The sequence below is a fragment of the Culex pipiens genome, chromosome 3, assembly GCF_016801865.2.
Source record: "Culex pipiens pallens isolate TS chromosome 3, TS_CPP_V2, whole genome shotgun sequence".
Taxonomy (NCBI): Eukaryota; Metazoa; Arthropoda; class Insecta; order Diptera; family Culicidae; genus Culex; species Culex pipiens.
The window spans coordinates 83744861-83760317 of record NC_068939.1 but is presented as its reverse complement, the minus strand read 5'-3'; the positions used below and the strand labels follow the sequence as shown (position 1 = coordinate 83760317).

General features: G+C 32.8%; 1 protein-coding gene and 1 long non-coding RNA gene across 4 annotated transcripts in view; both read right to left on the bottom strand.

Moving 5' to 3' along the window:
- Window positions 1–15457, bottom strand: part of LOC120427466 (uncharacterized) — a 136312-nt gene that overhangs the window by 24029 nt on the left and 96826 nt on the right. The gene's annotated exons all lie outside the window — the stretch shown is intronic.
- On the bottom strand, window positions 4811–14008 carry LOC120427469 (uncharacterized). Its single transcript, XR_005606886.2, has 2 exons — window positions 13056–14008; window positions 4811–6662 (listed from the first exon to the last, which is right to left on the bottom strand). It is a non-coding gene; the product is annotated as an uncharacterized LOC120427469 (long non-coding RNA).

Sequence of the window (15457 nt, the reverse complement as noted above, 5' to 3'; positions counted from 1 at the left end):
TCCCGAAGTAATAAATTTGTTATGCTAGGGCTATAAAATCCATTTTATATAGTTTTGTCTAGTGACACTCGAGAATAAAATTTGAAATGTGTGCAAGCTGTTTAAATATTTTTGAATTTACAATTTAAATATGGCTGTACCTCCAAATCGATACATAGTATCAAAAAGAAGCCAAAAAGAAACTTGCAGGAAATGTCACGAGTTTTCTATAACAATACACTTAAATACAAAAAAACATTCGATTTAATGAGATTTTTTGGATTTAAAGTTCAAAAGTCAAATTTGAAGCTGATCCAACTGTTTTCTTTATACTTTTTTTTTGTGAGGAAATAATCTCACAAAAACCCTTATTTTTAGAAAGTGTGCTAAACGTCAACATTTGTTTTGGAATTTGATAGAATATTTTTGCAATAAATTTATGTGTTCTGTGTAAGAAAACTTGCGAAAATGTTACGGTCTTTTTTTCACTTTTTTCACATTCCGCTTTCGACGTTTTGTCTATTCCACCTCTTGGCATTCGACCTTTTGTCTATTTGATTTTGTACGTGATTTGATCTCTTGTCGCATTTCATCCAACTAACTAAAAATCAAATCTTTCAATCAAAAATAGTTTTCAACACAATTTCAATTTAGTAAAATTAGAGATTTGTTTACTAATTGTATCAAAAAGCAAAGGCAAAGAATGTGCCTAAATGAAATTGTATGTTATTTAAAACGTTTCTTGCTCAATGTTTCACTGATTTTTTGACTTACAGGCTAAGTTTTGATGAATAAAATATGTATTATCGATATACAGCAATTCCATATGAAAAAAGCCTAAACCGAAAAAAAAAGTTCTCTGATCGGGCTCAACATTTTTCTTGGAATTCCTTAGCCAAAATAATTAGACCCGTATTTCTTTGTTTGGCTGCTAGGGTGACCTACATCGTGCTAGAGTGGTTCAAAAAATAGCAATTTTCGTCATTTTTCGCAAAAACGACTTTTTCAAAAAATCATATCTCCGATTTTAGCTATCTTGGAAGCAAAAGGAATGTGGTTTGTTTGGCTATTAGGGGAAAACAGTAAGAATAGAGCGTTCAATTTCCCGGGGTTACAAAATTCCCGGGAAACGGGAAATTTTCAACTAATTTCCCGGGAAATCCCAAGAATTCCCGAGAAATTTGAAATTTAACGAAAAATATTCTAATCCTGTTTCTGATTAATCTTTTGCAACGAAATTGTATAGAACAGCAACTTTAATGGTCAAAATGAGTGTGAGGATCAATTAATGGCTTGACTGCTTGTAAAAAATCATGCAACTTTGAGAAAATATATAAACTTTCTAATTTTTAAATCTTTCAAATCGTCCCAAATGAAAGAAAATATCATTAGTACTTTTGTTGAGAAGGATTTTTTTTTAAATCAAAGTGTTTGGACAGTGAAAATCTATGCTCCACAACCATAAAATTGCTTTTAAATTTGTCTCAGTGGCCATAAAGTTAAAATTAAAAAAAAAAAACAAAAAAATCAACTTGTGAATAAATAAATAATCATTGAATTTACCTTAAAAATCTAATTTCTAGCGCTTTTTAACTTGAAACACTATTTTTTAACTTGAAGATTTGATACGAAGATGTTTTTTAGTGGTTTTTCATGGTTTTTTGATATCATTTTAGCTTTATGGTATTCAGCCTAATAAATCAATTAGATTAAAATAATTTTGAGTATTTAAAAGTGGTTGAAATTCAACGATATTTTTTCATATATAACCCTCTTACGCCCTTGGTAGCTCACGTGCTTCATAAATTTATAACTTCAATCTGTAATTTCTCGAATACTTAGAAACAAATTCTTCTCACACAAACCTTTTTTAAAAATTTAATTATATCAGTTCAATTTCCATCCAACATGTTCAAGGTAAAAAAAGTCAAACAAATCTCAATGTTGATCTTGGCCGGAAGATGTAAATATCTTATTTTCAAATGATATTACAAAAAAAAAAATACATTATAAAAGGTTGTCAAAAATAAAATAGTTTGTATTCATTCCATAACAGCGTAAGTTTTGTTGTCCAACATATAAGCAAACAATATTCCTAGTGGTGAATGCTTCAGAAATAAATATTATCTGAATTAAACCTTGACATGAAATTTACAGACAAGCTGATTAGTCAATATGAACAGTAGATGGAAATAAATAAAATCAAATCAGGTTCTCCAATTATTATTTTTTGTATAATTTCAAAACATTGGTGCCAAAAAGGTAGGAAAATGTATACTTCTGCTTGTATTTCGGGAATTCCCGGGAAATTTACAAATTTCCCGGGAAACGGGAAATATTTTTTTCCGGGAAATCCCGGGAATTTCCGGGAATTTTTTTCCGGGACGGGAAATTGGACGCTCTAAATAAGAAGTTTAAAAAATCTAGCCTAAAATTAAAAAAATCGTTTGAAAACTTAAAATGGCGTTTTGACAATGTCTGGACCAAAGAGCCTATGTCTGAAAATATTTTTATCGGATTCCTCGGAAAATTTCACAAAACATTTAGAAAAATTGGCAATGTAGAACCGTACGTTTTCGAGATATGAGTTTTTGAAAATAAAAAAAAACTGAGTTTTTCGACGCGCAAAAACAGGAAAATGACAAAATCGGCAAAAAACAACTTTTTCACTAAAACTGCGATAACTTCAAAATTTCAGCAATGAAATTTATCATTTAATTTATCTACTTAGATGTTAAATACTAGGGTGGGTACGTTTTTCAAAAAGTTCTCGGATCAAGTTTTAGTATGGTTCCCCTTGTAGGGCATGCCCATAGGGACTTTCATGCCAAATATCAGCTCATTTGGTTGTAAACTGGCTGCGCGCATCAGGGTTAAAGTTTACATGGGAATTACTATGGGAAATTGGAACTTTTTGTTCAAACGCTCCTACAGGTCTGGGAAAATCACGCGCCAACTTCTGGTATGGTCAGGCCTATGGGGAATGGTCTGGAGAACACTTTTTCCGAAGAGAGCATATGGATTCGTTGTCCCTAGACCTGGCGCATCGGCAAACAATCCGATGTCTCCGGAATCAACGGTTTTCCCTCAAAAAGCATCAAATTTTCCTTAGCATGCTATGAAAGCTTGATGAACACCGCGACGCCATACGTCAGGCAGCTATCACGTGGGTGAGCAACGGCTGGAATATTAAATTGCAAACCTTCTTTTAACTAGAAAATGATCATTTCGAGTAATCCTGATATTATTTAGACGAATTCAGAATCTTTGCTTAGCAAATTTGTATTTTTTTGCAAATATTTCAACCACGTGGTAGTTACCTGACGTATGGCGTCGCGGTGTTCATCAAGCTTTCATAGCATGCTAAGGAAAATTTGATGGTTTTTGAGGGAAAACCGTTGATTCCGGAGACATCGGATTGTTTGCCGATGCGCCAGGTCTAGGGACAACGAATCCATATGCTCTCTTCGGAAAAAGTGTTCTCCAGACCATTCCCCATAGGCCTGACCATACCAGAAGTTGGCGCGTGATTTTCCCAGACCTGTAGGAGCGTTTGAACAAAAAGTTCCAATTTCCCATAGTAATTCCCATGTAAACTTTAACCCTGATGCGCGCAGCCAGTTTACAACCAAATGAGCTAATATTTGGCATGAAAGTCCCTATGGGCATGCCCTACAAGGGGAACCATACTAAAACTTGATCCGAGAACTTTTTGAAAAACGTACCCACCCTATTAAATACCATCATCAGGCGTGAAATTAAATCATACAAAAATGCAAATAATTTGTATGACCCAATTTCACCCTTCATGACGGTAAATAAAGTTAGACGATTATTTTGAAAGAATTTTAAAATATTTCAACATAAGATAACCACTTTCGTTTTACTGTTAATTTAAGCTTGCTTAAAATTACGAGCATTATTATATCACCATTATCGCACACAATGTTCAAGAGCGGGGCTCTTTTCTTTTGTTCGGCAAAAGCTTTCGCAAACGACGCCGAAGATGACAGGTGATAACCGCCGCGGTGGTGTGGGGTCTGCCGGAACCGGAATATGGTTTATGTGCTGTCACACTCATACTCATAAAAAGAGTATCGCGTAAAACGTACCGACACAACAATGAGAAGATCGGGGAACTGAGACGATACACTGATGGCGCATAATGTTAGGTTAGGTCAAGGCATTTGAAGTTATAAGGTTGAACAAAATTTGGTTACCATCACCACAAATGTTCACCGTGTTCCAAGCTGTGTTCTATAAAAAGTAAAGGAAAAAACTCTTCCAACCTTTCAGTTGAGGACCTGTGGCAAAGGTGTGCAATGATAGGTTCAGGAATTTCAGCTTGCTTGAATGGGAAGAAAAAGGACAATGAATTTCGCTTTTTATGAATCAACGAAACACAACAGAATCATAACGAGGTGCGTTCATTCCATGAAAACTTAATCGTGTTTGTTGAGTAAATACGGAGTTGAGCAATCCAATTTATCCTGCAAAATTTCTGCTCTCCTGGCACTTCCAGTTGAAGTCCTTCTTCATCTTTGTCTTTAGAAGCTTTAATTCCAGCAATCGATTCCGGAAATGGCATTTTCCCGAGGAGGAATGTTATTTCACTCAAAACGATAATCCCGCTTCGATCGTAAAATGAACCATTTTATGTGGTTGGAGGTAACGGTTGTCGTTTCGAGACTGCTCGAACGGAGCAGATATTGAACGGCGAAGCAGATGCAACAGCATCACCGGCATCAGGCTAGAGACGACTGGTAGTAAAACTATTGTACTGCCTTGCCCGAAATGGAATCTTTCTTTCATTTAAATTGTAAGCATGGAATAGTTAAATATAAAGACAATTATATTATTCCTATTCAGATACACAATCTAAACGAACTCGAGATCATTCAGGACTGACCCCGAGCTCCGATCTTACTCCTAGTTTTATATCAATCTATTATTCGCCTCGATTAATTTCATTGTCTTCTCTCTCTTTCTTTTTGCTGTGAGCTTTTCGCCCTCAAGTTTTTCGTTAATTTTTGTATCACCTCCTAGAGGTCTCTACTTGATTTTTTTTGTTTTCCTTCTCCCACGGTTTTTATTTCTAACTGGCATTCCTTCACGTTTTATTATTATTATTTTATTCCATTTTTCTCACCTTCCACATCTGAACTAATCAGATATGGAAGGATGTCCCTCTCGTTATGTTTGTTTTCCTTCGTGATCCCTATTTCCTATGGCCATAAATATTTGTGGCCTCAAGTGCCCTAGGTGGCTTCTCTTTTGTTTAATAACGAATTTTTATTTTTGTTACGTGGGAGAAAGGTACATCGGTTAAAATTCTAAGAACACCAAATACCATTCTTCTGTTCTCAACTGAAGTTGTGAACAATAAATGTAATTTGTGTCTTCCTGGGATTTCAATGTAACTCTTTTTTCACCGTCATAAAAACAATGATAAATGTGAGGGTCGCTACATACCCCCACACTTATCAGCTAGATGTTCGTCTAGAAGAGATGATCATCTACTGTAAGCAAAGAGCTGGTCCTAAGATTCTGTATTGCCTAATCATGTCTGTAGATATTTTTTTTTTTCTAACTATTGATGTGTTTGGAACCATAGCCTCCGTTGTTTCTGCAATGTTGTTGTCCTCTCTTTCGTCTTGATTATTGTATTTTCGCCAATAGTGTAATGAATTGGGTTTCGAATTTCAATCCATTAATTAGATTCCAGTGCATATTGCTCAACTTAATCCAGTTGTTAACCAATCCTTATTGCCATTCCTGTTTATCTCAGATAATTCCATGTTTATAGAGTACCATAATGTTGCGTTTGACAGGACCTTCCGTCTATCTGTCGATTTGTCACTACTGTCTCCTCTTGCCATTATATTTTTCCATTTTGTGTGTTGCGGGTGAAAAATACGTTCTTCCTTGGTTAGATTATCACCATTCCTCCTGTAATATGGATTGCGATTGTCTTCCTTCCTTCTCGTGGTGGATAATATTTGCGTGAGTGTTTCCTTATTGCGATCCAAATGGTACTTTGTTACGTTTGATTATTCTGAGTTTTGCTACTTCGCTTCTCGTTTTTCTGTCCATGTTTGTCGTGAGCTTTATACACCTTGGTCTAATTAATTTCTCTCCATTCTTGACTCAAAACATAATAGATTGCGAAAATTTGTTGATGGGCATCCTCGTTGTTCTCCGATGTATGCATGGTTTATGGTTGCTTTGTGGTTCGTAAATTTTTTTGTGTAGTGGGTGTTATAATTTGTGTGGGCGTGTAAACATTTATGTTTTTTAAGCTTTTCTATAAGAATGTGTTACAATTGTTTTTCTAAAATTCCAAAATATTTTCCTAACGTTCTCCTAACTTATTTCGGGGCGAATTTATGTGTGTTAACATCTAAATATATGTTTATGGTACAAAGATCTCCGATGTATGCGTTACTTGCCGTTTGTTGGTGGATGATCCTCGCATCTAAAAATTGTGTAGCCTCCAGTCGTCTTTTAATCATTGGTTTGTTCCAGACCCGTTTTTTTTGTGTGTGTGTGTTTTTTTTTTCTCGCTTATCTAAAAAAATAAGAAATGTGATTATCTAATTTTACGGTGGATGGCTTACTGATTTCGCTTGCGGAATCCTCTTCCCCTCTCTTTTTCCAGGCTTTTCTTAGGTGTGTAGATTTGGCTAAATAAAAAAAATAAAAATAAAACTTTGTTTTGCGATTATTATTGATTCATTGTACGATTGTACGTAATATGTTACTTTCTCACACACACAATCATTCTGAGGCGTCCCTCAACAAACATCCTGGTTGCAAACATTTCCACATTCAGTCTCTGTTTTTTTTTTCTACTGCTGTTTATTGGAGTCTTAAAACTATAAATTTGTTTGGAATGTAAAGGTTAACTACTTCTACTGGATATCCATAATAAAGTAAGGTTGTGTCTCTAGTACAATTACACCTGAAATCGTCGTTTGTAATGTTCTTGTCTTTCGTCTACCTATGCATAGGCGATCCCTTTTTTGTTTAGGATCCTTGTTTCAGTCTTGTTTTCCCATCGTTGTCATAACGTTGCATTTTCAGTCTTATTTTGTACTCTAATGATGACGGTGTACGTGTATGGTTGTTGTTCTATAATAGCGGGCGCTGTTTCTTTTGGAATATACAATCTTTTTTTCGCTGCCAAAAACATAATTCATGAACCTGAACCTCATTATGTGTACCTTGCACCCAATGTCGTCGATGAATCAGTACCAGATATGTGGGATTTTCAAAATTCTGCCAATGATCAAAATTCTGAAGAAGATATTGGCCTTTGTTTAAATTTATATAAAAGTCAGAAAACTCCATGCAATGTGTTGTATCTTATAATGCGAAATTCCATATATTATCACATTTATATATAAAAAATAGTTAATTGCACAGGTTTCTTTTATACCCATTGAAATAATATAATGATCTTAATATATCAAGTCAATTTTCCCGGTACAGTACGGTGTCCATAATTGTTCAATAAGCTAATTCTTTTGATTTTTTTTTTAATTTTAGAGAACATAATAAACAAATAATATATATTGTGATCTATTAGTCGTTAAATTTCCGTAATCTATTGTTATGAATTTTTTCAAGTTTATTGCCGTTTTTTATAACTGTAGTTTGCTCACTAGGCAAATCTACTACTTCGTATGGTCCTCGCCATAAGCTTTGGAGTTTCTTGCCAACTCCTGTAGGAATGGTTTCTACTAACACCATTTCACCATACCATGGCTGCCATTCGTGAGCCGTTTTATCGTACAACTCTTTCCGTTTTTGTTTTGAGGAAATAACATTATCAATTGCTTTATCATGTATATTTCTAAAATTTGATTTCATTTCCGTGACATAATCGTCGTAATTTAATTCTTTATCTGTAACGTTATAAACAGAATTCGGAATTCTGGCTTGTCTGCCATAAAGAAGTTCGAATGGTGAATATCCCGTAGATGAGTTCACTGTCGTATTGTATTGAAATGTAAAAAATGGTAGTAATGTGTCCCATGTTTGTGGGTTTCCTGAAATGTAATTTCGTAAAAATATTTTCAATTCTCTGTTAGACCTTTCTACTAAATTTGCTTGTGGATGATAGGCGCTTGTATTTATTTTCTTAATTTTCAAAATTCTGCACGTGTGTTTTAACAAATTGGACATAAAATTTGCACCTTGATCCGTAACAACCTCTAGTGGTGCTCCAAATCTACAGATAAAATTTTCCACAAATGCTCTTGCAACAGTTGCACTTTCTTGATCTGGCAACGGTGCGACTACTAGATATCTTGTTAAGTCGTCTTGGATGACTAATCCGTAACGATTATTATCTTCGGATAGAGTTAGTATGACAATATCCATATATACTTTTTGAAATGGTTCAACTGATGTTGTGGTTATTTTCATGGGTATTTTATGTTTCGGCCAAATTTTGTTCTTTTGGCACAATTCGCATTGCTTTACATAATTTTCGATATCTCTACGCATGTTGTCCCACATGAAAAGTGGACTTATGCGTTGAAGCATTCTTTTTCCTCCGACATGACCTGGAGGTCGTTATGAAATTCTTTTAGAACTGTTTCTCTATCTTCTGCTTTAACAAACATTCTGTCTTCATTTGATGCATATAATGTAAAAATTTTCTCAAATTTACCTGCAATAAATCTAATAATATTGACATCAGGAAGTTGTTGTAAATTTCTAAAAGAAATAATTTGAATGTGTTTAGCTGATTTGGCAAATTCAGGGCATTTAACCATACTTTCTAATATACCATCGAATAACTCTTCTCTATTAGTAATCGAACGTTTTGATCCATTTAGAATAAAACCCCATAATTTATTATCTGGAAAACTAAAAATTCTCCCATTTAAATTGTCCTTCATTCCATGTGGTAGATCCACCAACTCACTCAGTTCCTTGAATGCTGTTTTGCTATTGATTATGACAAAATTAGCATCTGTATTATTTTCATTAATCATTGTTTTAGTAAATTTAAGTAGACTGAAATCAATTTCCTCTTTGTTTTGAGCATCGAAAAAATCATCCAATGTAAACTTTTTCCATGAATCATCATCTATTTGATCCACAATATCTATTGCTTGTAGAGAATCAATAGTTATGTCTAAATCGTCATTATTATCTAAAATATCATCAATATGATTATTTGTGTTATCGTTTATATTTTGTTGCGATGAAGATTGATTAATTGTAATTTGATTTGAATTATCAGCTATATTTGAATTTTGTTTTGTTTGTTGTCTGGTAACGATGGCAATTACATTATTGTTTGAATTTTCCGAAACCTTTTCAATGTTCACCTCTGAATTTTCTTCATGCTTAATACGAGAAAGAAAATCAGCAACAATATTTTCTTTACCTTGTTTATATCGGATATCACATCCAATATCTTGAATTTTTAATCTTAATTTGGAAAGAGTCGGTGAGGTTTCTTTTAATCTCCAAATTGCAATCAACGGTCTATGATCAGTATAAACAATAAACTGTTGATTAAAAATATAATGTTTAAAATATTCAACTGCCCACACTATAGCGAGTAATTCTTTTTCAATAACGTGGTACCTTCTTTCCGTAACACTTAATGCTCTACTTGCATATGCGATTGGATTATCATTTGTTTTAGCATTTGATAATACTGCTCCAATAGCATAATCACTAGCATCTGTAGTAATTACAAACATATCGTTATAATTTGGGCGTACTAAAATTGGTTCTGAAATCAAACAGTGTTTTAACTCATGAAAAGCTCTTTCACAATCCTCTGTCCATTCGAATTTCACATCTTTTTTCAGTAAGTTATTTAAATGTTTGCGTTTATCCGCCATATTTTGAATAAATTTTCCATAAAAATTAATTGTTCCTAGAAATGAACGAACATCCTTCACGGTTTGAGGACGTTTTAAATTTTTTATTGTTTTGATGTTGTCATCTGTAGGCTTAATACCGTGTTTATTAATTGTATGGCCCAGGTAATTAATTTCTGTCTTTAAAATGGTACATTTTGATGTTTCTACTTTTAAATTATTTTGGTATAACGCGTCTAAAATTTTGAGCAAGTTGTCGTTATGTTCTTCAATAGTTTTTCCAAATACGATTATATCATCCAAATAAACAAAAGCTTTTATTGGCTGAATTGAATATAAAATAACATTCATTAATTTTTGAAATGTTGCCGGGCTGTTTCTAAGACCCATAGGCATTCTTAAAAATTCATAATGTCCCTTTGAAGTTGAAAATGCAGTTTTAGCTGCATCTTTAGAGTTTATAGGTATCTGATAAAAACCCGACTTTAAATCTATTGACGAAAAATATTGTGCATCACCAATGTTATCTAATATTTCATTAATTAATGGAATTGGGAAAACAAAAGGTTTCGTTATCATGTTTAATGGTCTAAAATCTACAACAATTCTATATTTTTGTTTGCCGTCAGCTCCAACCTTTTTAGGAATACATAAAACAGGAGCATTCCACGGACTTTTACTAGGTTTAATAATACCCAGCTTTAGCATTTCATCAATTTGCTCATCAATGTGTACTTTTGTAGCTTCAGGCATTCTATATTGCCTCTTATTAATGGGAATATTCGTTGTGGTTTCTATTTCATGAATTGCTGCATCTGTAAAAGTCAATTCATCTCCTTCAATAAAAAATAATTTGTTAAATTTTTCAATCATAGAGACAATTTTCTCAAAATTAATTTGATTTAAATGTTCTAGATTTACTATATCAATTATTTTCTGAATTCTTTCCCTACCTTCAATGCTCTTCAAATTTTTAAATTCCATAACATCGCCGTCTTTGTCAATGTCTAAATTTAATTCTGCTGGCATGCAAGGCTGATCATCATATGAAATATTTTGTTCATTTTTATTGTCTATATTTGTCTGGTAATTAAGTTTATCAGAATTATCTTTATGATTATGTTGCGCCATTGCAATGTTATTTGGAACTTCACTTAAACGAATTTCGTTTTTATCTGATTTTTTTGAATTTAGTAAATTATCTGTTTCGGCCAATTCTGACCTCTGATTGAAATTTGTATCAACCCTAAAATTTAACTTGGGTTTTTGTAAAACTATATATTTGAAACCTCTATCGATGAAAAGAGTATGTTTCTTGAGAAATTCTGCCCCAATAATACCTGGGACAAGTAAATGTTCCAAAACATAAAACTTAGTTCTGAAAATTGTTTTTCCAATTAATAAATCAATGATTACCGAACCCATTGTTTCGGTATTATTATTTCCGAGACCAGTTAAAATTATTTTATCTTTAAAATTATAATTAATATAGCCAATTTTGTGTAACACATTTTTTTGTATTACATTTACACTAGCTCCTGTATCTAGTAAATAATGTACATAATAATATGGTTTTTGTCTTGATGAAATTTTTAGTCTAAATTGGAGAAAAGGAGTAAATATAATATCCATTATTTCATGTGGAGGGTTATAAAATACCCTCTCTTTTTCCAAATTATTATTAGTCGTAATTATATTCCGTCCCTTATAAAATTGGTGAGCTCGGAAATTAGAGCGTCTATTAAATTTGCTTCCATAATGTCGGGTGTTTCGGACGCCAAAATTTTCGAAAACCCCAAAATTTAGTTTTTTCGTTGCTGATAATGTGTGGTTGGGTTATCAGAATATCTATTTTGCTCAGGGTTGTTTCCTCTATTAGTATTAAAATATTGATTTTGCGGACCGTTAAAACGATTCGAATTATTTGAATAATTTTGATTAAAATTATGGTGATTTTGTTGTTGATTTTGAGGATAATTATATCTTGGTGCATAATTTGTTGTTCTACTACTTCCATCTAAATTGGGGTTTGTAGAATTATTAAATCTGTTAGATTGGTAATTCCTTGTTCTATTGGAATTATCAATATAGTTATTCCTATTTTGAGTGTTTTGAAAATTAAAATTTCGATTTTGATTCCAACGATTATTTTGTTGGGAACCAGAATTGTCAGATAACGCCAATGATTGAAGACGTTTCTGTAAGTCTTCGTATTTCTCCTTTTTTTCACTCTTTTCTTCTAGAAGTTTCAAAAGCTCTCTGAAGCTTTTGTCCGAATTATTATCCGCAACATCTCTTATGTTTTGGTTCTTCAACCCACCTATGAAATGGAAAATAAGACTTTCCATTACATAATTATTTACTGGAAACTCTAGAAGTTCCAAATTGTTTAAAATTTGAATCGTTCTATCTTTATAGGATTTAAAGGACTCATCCTTTTTCTGAGAGAGAATTTCGATCTCTTTCAAAATATCCGCATACTTGGTTTTGTTGGAAAATTCTTCAATTAGAAGTTTTTCTATTTGGCTCCAGTTTAAATTAGCCAAATTATTAATAAAAGGTATACTTTTTCCTTTTAGTTTTAATTTAATAATATTAATTAAAGGTGATTGATCCATTCCTTTTGGAATGTAACTTGCGAAAAATTTAATTTGGTCAATGAACGGAATAAGTTCTTCTGAATTACCAAAAAATTCCGGAATGCATTTAAATGCAGCCTCCATTGGGAATTCATAATCAATTTTCAATTTTCTAATTTTACTTTTCCCTGCACTTACAATTTTTAGTGAATCTTTATTAAATTTAAGATTGTTAATATCTTCGTATTCTTCGTCAGAAGGATTGGGATCTGGATCTGATTCTTTAAGTTTGCTTAAGAAATCTTTACAAGCAGCTTGCAAAGCGTTCAAGTCTTCTTTGAGACCATTACAAATTTTGTTGTATTCTTGAGGTGAAATTTCATCTCTCAAAGAAATTAATATCTTTTTATATTCAGAGACTTTGTCATCAATCTCATTTGTTTTCTGAACAACTTCCTCTTTACTTTTAGGAATATTCGTTCTTAAAAAGCTGATTTCAAGTGAAAAAAATTCGTCTAATTCTCTCAAGGTTTCCATTTTTAAATTATGGAAGGAGGAAAAAAAATTTAATGAAGGAAAACTGAAAAATTGTTTTCAAATTACACTTATAACTCACAGAAAAAAAATATAAAAAAGTCTAATTACTTACCAAAGCAATTTCATTGATGATCTTCTTCTTGGCACCATATATATATATTTTTTTGACTTTTCTTGGCACTAACGGATTTTCTTCTATTTTCTTGGCACTGTATTATTATTTTTAATTTTCAAACGTTTTTCTAGGCACTGTATCAAAAAAAATAATTTCCAAACGTTTTCTTGGCACTGTATTAATTTTTTTTTCTCAAAACACTGATTTTACACTAGTCAGAAAAGGCGTCCTGTTTTTTTCTTTTTCCGCTTGTCACCACTTGTATCGCCTTGCCCGAAATGGAATCTTTCTTTCATTTAAATTGTAAGCATGGAATAGTTAAATATAAAGACAATTATATTATTCCTATTCAGATACACAATCTAAACGAACTCGAGATCATTCAGGACTGACCCCGAGCTCCGATCTTACTCCTAGTTTTATATCAATCTATTATTCGCCTCGATTAATTTCATTGTCTTCTCTCTCTTTCTTTTTGCTGTGAGCTTTTCGCCCTCAAGTTTTTCGTTAATTTTTGTATCACCTCCTAGAGGTCTCTACTTGATTTTTTTTGTTTTCCTTCTCCCACGGTTTTTATTTCTAACTGGCATTCCTTCACGTTTTATTATTATTATTTTATTCCATTTTTCTCACCTTCCACATCTGAACTAATCAGATATGGAAGGATGTCCCTCTCGTTATGTTTGTTTTCCTTCGTGATCCCTATTTCCTATGGCCATAAATATTTGTGGCCTCAAGTGCCCTAGGTGGCTTCTCTTTTGTTTAATAACGAATTTTTATTTTTGTTACGTGGGAGAAAGGTACATCGGTTAAAATTCTAAGAACACCAAATACCATTCTTCTGTTCTCAACTGAAGTTGTGAACAATAAATGTAATTTGTGTTTTCCTGGGATTTCAATGTAACTCTTTTTTCACCGTCATAAAAACAATGATAAATGTGAGGGTCGCTACACTATGATCAGTTTTGTCATGGTTTAACGCGCGCGCACACAGCTCGATTTGATGGGAAAATAATAAAACTTTCATTATTTCCGGCTTTATAGTCGGTGCTAAATGTACCTGATGAAAATTGCTATTTGAAATAGTTGAACTTTTAAATTTAAATTACATATAAACATCTTTAATCAAATAGACAAGTTGATCAAATTATATCAATAAAATCGTTTCAATGATTACTACAAAGTACGCATTCATTGCTAATCCTGTTTGGTCCAATAATCGACAGCTGTTTCCTCATTTTCCCGTGCTGTTACACTGCATCGTCGTTCAGCATCAGCACGAAAAAAAAACGTCCTTCGACTCGGTAATATCCATAAAATCGTTTCCAATCAATATCTGTCGGTCGTATAATTTTTTATATCGTATTGATTAGAAATAAACCCCCCGGGCTTCGATTGACACTGAGTTTCCCATTTTGTCTGTGATCAAGATTAGTATGTAAGCTAGATTTTGATTTTTTTGCCTGATATTTATCCTTTCTCGTTTTTTTTTAATTTAAACTTAAATAAATGATCAAATTTGTTTCTTCCAGCTTATTACACGGGGAAAAAAGAATTCCCAAAATCGTGAAAATGAGAACCTCGAAAAATGTTATAAATCCCATGGTGAGATTTTGGAAAACGTACCATAAAATTTGAACACTTTGCTCGTGGTTCCCATTTTCGTTAACGATTTGGGGAACTCTTTGTAGTTTCTGTGCTTCCAGCATTTCAAAATTTAGTGATGCGTTGAGTTTTACGAATGTTTGTTGGAAATTGGTAAAAAATCTGTGGGTATTTGTGGGAATTTTAGGTAGTTTGTGTATGAACTCGTGAGGAATTGGTGACAATTTGTTGGAACGTCAGGGAGAGTGTTTTTTGGATTTGTGTATTTGTTAAAAATCTGAGCTTTTTTGCGAAATTTCAGGTTTTTGTTAAAATTTCGGTGAATTAGTTGAATTTCAATTTTGTGTATAAATATTTGGCATTATGATATTTGTGCGCATTTGAGAGAATTAGTTGGAATTCGTTGGAAATGTGCGATAGTTTCAATGAATTGGTGGCAAATTACAAGTATTTTTTGGGAACCTGCTGGATTATTTGAGAACCTTGTGGATTTTTTGGGTTTGTACATTCCTGGGAATTTGTGAGAACCTGTGATTCTTTTGGAAATTGTTTGGTATTTGTGAGAATTCATGAGAATTTTCTGGAATTTGAGCGTAAATTTGTGGTTTAGAATTGTTGGGAATTTGTGAGAAATGTGTAGTGAAATCCTTCGGGATAACCCGAATTTCGAAAGATTTTTTCCAAAAAAAAACCCTAAAAAACGTTAAGAGCTCGTGATCTGCGATTTATTGTAAAATTGTAAGTTATAGAAAGAATGATAATTTGTTCATAAACATTGTAAAATGACTTCAAAT